Raw genomic sequence first — 6,000 nt, forward strand, 5'->3', positions numbered from 1 at the left:
CTGGCAGACAGCACGAAGCAAAGGCAGATCTACTGGATAGATGGATGAATAGGCAAATGGATGAGGATACCACCCTTCTGAGCTTCAAAGTAGGAAGGGTTTGCCTAAAAAAAACTGGGGATACTGCAATGTGAAAGAATGACCAACACTGACCCCCCAAAAAGTGGCCAGTTCTATCATGGCTTCTCCTCTGACCTCCCTCCAAGAATGGAGTAGGCAGAATCACCAGCGGACATGGGACAAATTCAAACTAGGTAGCAATAGATCCCTAGGGGCAGCAGGATCACAACTGACAGTCAGTTAAACTGTAAGTGGAACCAATCAGGAAAGAGCTATCTAACCTGAGAGAAGAAAGAAAAAGCCCACCAAACCCGAAAGTGTTCTCACTTAGGACCAACCCACACCCATGACGTCATAACATAAAGTGGCTGGAAAAACACTTGGTTTCCCTGGTTTCCCGTCGGGGCTCCAATGGTCACCTGCTGTGCCAGAGATTTGAATTTGTCTTCAGCTGCCAGATCTTTGGTTCCTGGCTGCCACAAGGGAAGCTCTGATCTCTGATGGCGGCTGTGATGTTTCAGCTGCTGTGACTGTTAAGTGGTAGCCTGCTGGTCTCAGGACTGCTGTGAAGGTCCCACAACTTTCACTCAGGGCTGGTTACCAAGTCCTGACTGCAGCTACCACCGCTGCATCACCTCTCAGAAAGGGCGAGCCTTTGCTTTCATCAGAGGTAAGAGATTCAGGGTGCACGAGAGCTTGTATGTAATCAGTTGCGCATTCCACAGGCCACAAGGGAAACGTCTGAAACAGCTGTGGGAGAGAGTCCTGAAGGCAATTTGAATTTGTAGCTTCAGACATGCTACTTCCTGCTCCTCCCCTTGCCTTTCTCCTCCTCCCTGAGCCCGACAGGGCACCAATAACAGACTAAAGAAATAATTCTACTGAAGTTGAACTGGACCAACTAACGTTTTCTTGGGATTTCCTTTCAGGAATACGGGCGTTAATGAAAAGCCTCCTCCAGTGAGTGAGGTCTCAGAAACAGGATCCCCAACTCTCCACACAATGTGTTTCCGTGGGACAGGTAAGTCTTTTTTCTCCCCCAGCACTCTAATGATGGCACAACCTTGAGGAGGGAGGGGCCTTGTGATTCTTAGAAGTTTTGGGAACTTCCTGAGATTTATGAGTTGTTTACTTCTTGGGATTTAATGGTTTTCCTCTACTGTGGAAATTTTGCATTTGGAATTAAAGTCTTAAGGGTGCACCCTCCAGGATAGAACTGTTCAGAAGATGTTGCTATATAACTCCCGGCTCTCCTTCCTCCCTCCTTCCTTTCATTCTCTTCCACTTTCTTTTTCTTTTTGATGAATGAAAATCCTGAGGGGCTGGAAAGATGACCCAGCGGTTAAGAGCCCTGGATGCTCTGGTAGAGGGCTGGGGTTCTATTCCCAGCGCCCATAGGTGGCTCACAACCACCTGTTAACTATAGTTCCACCCAATCTGATGACCTCTTCTGGCCTCTGTATCCCCAAACACCCACATGGTGTGCATACACACATCAAACAAAATATCCATGTACATAAAATAAATAAGTAATAAAATAAAAATCCTGTGTGTTTCATGATACCGTTAGAAGATCACTGAATTGGAGAAGGTGCTTGGCTCTCAAAAAATCGCGATATTTTGTGCTTATTTACTATAACTAATTGTGACTCTTAAATTTTGCTTAAAACTTCAAGTTTTAAGATATTTTCAATAATAGTTGAAACATTTTTCTCACTTAATTTATACTTTGGCATTATTTGGGTAGGGGTTAACAGTAGGAAAAATATTGTTATTACTACATGACATTGCTATTGATAATTACTTTTAAAACATAGAGATTAAATCTATGGTTTCCTATTGTATTGTTTAGTAACAAGAATGTACTATTGCGCAGCTTTATTTTTAGCCCAAATTAGGTACACTTACACAAACTAAGGCAACCATGTAGGGGAAATAACCTTAAGGGACTACGGTCATATATGTGAGCTCTCACTGATCAAATTTATTGTGTAACTATTTAGCTAGAAATGTAACTGTATACAGGGAACAACTTATTTTACAACTTTTTAAAAATAATCTTACTATAATGTAATGTAAAAATCACTTTTAAAAAAGGAGCATAAGAGAAAGGACATCTAAATCCAGATCAGTAAGCAAGTGCAGATGATCTTTAGGGGAAAAAATGTTTTCTGACAGAGGCCATGGGAGTATACAGCAGGTGACAACTAGTGTTCAATAGGCTGACCTACCAGATGAGTGGTTCTCTGATGGGGAAGCCTCACTTGGGAGGGCTATGGGGACACTGGCTGTAGATAACTGTTTGTCTCTGTTGTTTCTCTCAGAAGTCACTTCATTTCCTCCCTAAGTCACTTTCCCACTGTTGTGTGTTTATCTTATGAAAGTATTCCATCTACTGGGCACACATGGATCTGTGGATGGTCAGGAAGATGACTTCTCATTAATCTGTATAATTTTGATATGTAGAAAATATGCTAGGACATGCTTCATAACTAGATCTATTGTTCCATGAGGCTGTAAGATATTAAAGCCTGTTTTGTTCCTTTACTCAGACTAACACAAGAAAATAACAATTTCTCCTCAGTCTAAGGCAAATTGCACACAATTTGGCTTAGTTTTTTCCCCCTCAGATCAAGTTCAAACTAGACTAAAGGCTTTTGTAAGTGGATCTTAAGTTTAAAACTTTACAGTTAAGCACAAAGCACAAGGTCAGAGTTGTAGGTGTCTAACCAAGGTTATATACACAAAAAAGCCTGAAAAAATATGCCAATTTTTTTGTCTTTTGAGTCTCAAAGCTTATCTCTCTGGGTACGGTCTCACTTCAGAAGCCTTGGAACGTTGCTCACCAAAGGAATGCGCTTTTGACCAATGAGATGTGACTCTTGTAATTTTTTTATTATTGCTTCAAGCCTCCTGTTTTTAAAAAAGGTATTTAAGATAGGTGAATGGAGAAACAGACAGAATTAGAAGAAAGAATTGAAACAGAGGATTAAAAAAAAGATTTAGAACTACAGAATTGAAACAGAGATTGAAACCAAAGATTTAGAATTACAGAATTGGAACTAAAGAATTGGAAGCTAGAAAATTACAGAAAACTAGAAGAGAATTAGAGAGGCAGAAGAATAAAGAGCACGACTCAGACAGCGCTTGTGTGAGTTCGTTCTGTACTCCTCAGGTCGGAAACTTTCTAAGTTTCCTTCGCTACACTGTGGCCTTGGACCTGAGCTCTGGGAAGTAGTTTTGTGACCTGGACCCAGAAGCTACTGAAAGTTTTCATTATAATAGTGACAAGATGATGGCTTTCTTTTTTGATGCTAAGAAACCCAGCACCTCTTGTATGTGAAGCACTCGAAACTGAGCTGTAGCCCCACTTCAACAAAACTTCTTAGATACTAACTTAGTGTGTGTAAACCCTTTGAACACTTCTTATTTATCTATTTTAATTTATTTCTGTTTCTATGGGTAAGTATAGTTAATTAACGTATAGGCTCATAAATTTGCATTTCTAGGCTAACAATATAGCAGCTTTATATTTTGAATTTTTCTTATTTGCAGAATTTAATTCAGCCTTTCTGAAGTCATTCATGTGACAAGTAAAGCACCCCAAGAAATAAGAATTTTAATCTCTAATGAGCTAACCCATATCAAAACACCAAAGTTAATACTGGGTAGTATAAAAGATACTTAAAGACACATCCTTTCTTTCTCTGGCCTGACAAAGGAGCATTCTATATGCACTTTCACTAGTTCCTTTAACATTAATCATAATTATTTTTTAAGTTGATTTTTGATAATTTAGTGTCTAAGCAATCTCTGGGTTTGGCTCTGTGGTTGTGTTTTTCTCTTTGTTTTGACATGTACGCACATAATACTTTAAAATATTGTTTTATTTTATGTGTGTATATCAGAGAGCAACTTGTGGAATCATGAAACTACAGAAATTAATATGTGCCCTCCTTAATTTTGGTCTTCTGTCTAATCTTACCTTGCTCTTTTCCCTTTTTTCTCCTTGCAGATGAGAACAGCTATTTTGTGTTATTGCATGCTGCAAGTATGCACTTTAATTTTTACTTTCTAAAGGCTTACAGCTGTAAGTTGCCTTGAGTTACAGAGGAGACTGTAAACTTGGATCCAACTATGTTTTTGAGGCAGGATCCCATGCAACACAGGCTAGCCTCAAACTTGCTATTTTTGTTAGCTGGTTTGTTTTTTATTTCTTTGCCTGCTTTTTCAGTTTGACAATCATTACCTTTTAATTAAATAATCAACCTATTTATGTTTAATATAGTTTAAATATAGTTCAGCTTATATCTACCATCTTACTAGTTATTTGTATTCTTCTTCTGTTCCATCCATCCATTTATGTTCCCTTTCCTCCTGTTGGATTCCACTTGTAAATTGTCAAATGTTTTACATTTCGCTTTCCCTTTTGCTTTTAAAAGGCCATAAGAGCTCCAGATATTATCTTGCATTTTTAAAACAGGGCATACTTTCAGCAGGACGGAGTTCCCTTTTGTGGGGAGAGGGAGTGTAAGCAGGTTGTGTAAAGAGGCACTGATAATCCTAACGCAATGATTAGATTGAATTGTGTGTTACATTTTATATGTTGAAAGCCTAGCCCTAACATCTTAGGATGTAACTTTATTGAGATAGATCATCTGAAAGGTAACCAAGTTAAAATGAAGCTGTTAGGAACATTGGAGTATAACCTAATTCAATCTGTCTGTGGAAGAAAGAGATATCAGGCAACAAAGGAAGAGCAGTTGAGGAAGGACCAAACATGTTTACAGTCCAGAGAAGCCATGTGTTCTTTGGGATTTTGTCCGAATGCCTAATGAGTTGCATCCTATTTAGCTTTGACAGAACACATGTAATTCTACCTTGTTCTTTACAACTTTTCAGCCTAAGACTTTAGCCAGTTTCCCCAGTCTTGATATCGGCGCACACCGTATGTGTTCAAGACCAGCGTTTCGAAACCATGAGCTGTGTTTGTCTTCAGTTTTTCCTGTATTCCACTTTATCCACCAAAGCCTCTGCCAGTTTCTCTGATATCCCTTATCCTCCAAATGTGGCCTCATGCTAAGGACCATTCCTGATTTCCCAGCTTGTAGTCATGTCCAGAATTGGCCGTTGTACCCTCCAAAAGCAACTCCCTCCAAAGATTCCAGCCCTCGCCTCCCACTTGCTGGAGGGCTTCTACCCTCAGTAGGTCTTTGTCTTTCATCACTGTGTGAGTCTGCATGAAATTATGCTTCTCTCTTTTGTGGTTTTTTGCTTGGCTCTTTAGTCTCCTACCCTGTGTAGCTTCAGAGCCTGACAAATATTTTGAAGTATAAACCAGCCATGCATTTGATTCCTCTGCCTCCAACTTTGTCACTCTTAGCCATATGAGGTCCCCAACACCTTTGCCAGTGTGCTGAACACCAGCTGTGGGTCTGTGCCTGGCCAAGCCGAAATTCTTAGCCTGTGACCTTTCTGGAAAAACGCAGCTGAGAATCCTTAGCTTACCTCTGAAAATGAGTTCCTTCAGTCATCCCTGCTTCCATGGCTCTGCATTGCCTTTTAAAAAGATCTGTACACTTTATTTGGGCTTTCTTGCTATCGTGGAGTGGCAACCTATCCAAGATTGCTTGTGAGCGAGATAGATGTTGGGATAGAGGACTTTCCGTGTCAAAACTGGGAGGGCTTTGGGGGAACCAGGACTGTTGGAGGAGCTAAAGATCTGCAAGAAGTCTGGATGGTTGCAAAGCTCTTTGCCCGTACTCAGAACGGGAAGCGTGATTATCATGGATTAACTAACTAACCAGCATTAGGAAAAACACTCCTGCTTTTCCATACTTTTAAACAACAAGAAGGAATGCCAGTTTCCAAAGAATACAGCTCTGATGGGAAGGCTTGCACTAAAGCAGCTCTTCCGTGCTGTATCCGCGCCTGTGAAAT

Source organism: Chionomys nivalis, chromosome 18, assembly GCF_950005125.1.
Source record: "Chionomys nivalis chromosome 18, mChiNiv1.1, whole genome shotgun sequence".
NCBI classification, from domain to species: Eukaryota; Metazoa; Chordata; class Mammalia; order Rodentia; family Cricetidae; genus Chionomys; species Chionomys nivalis.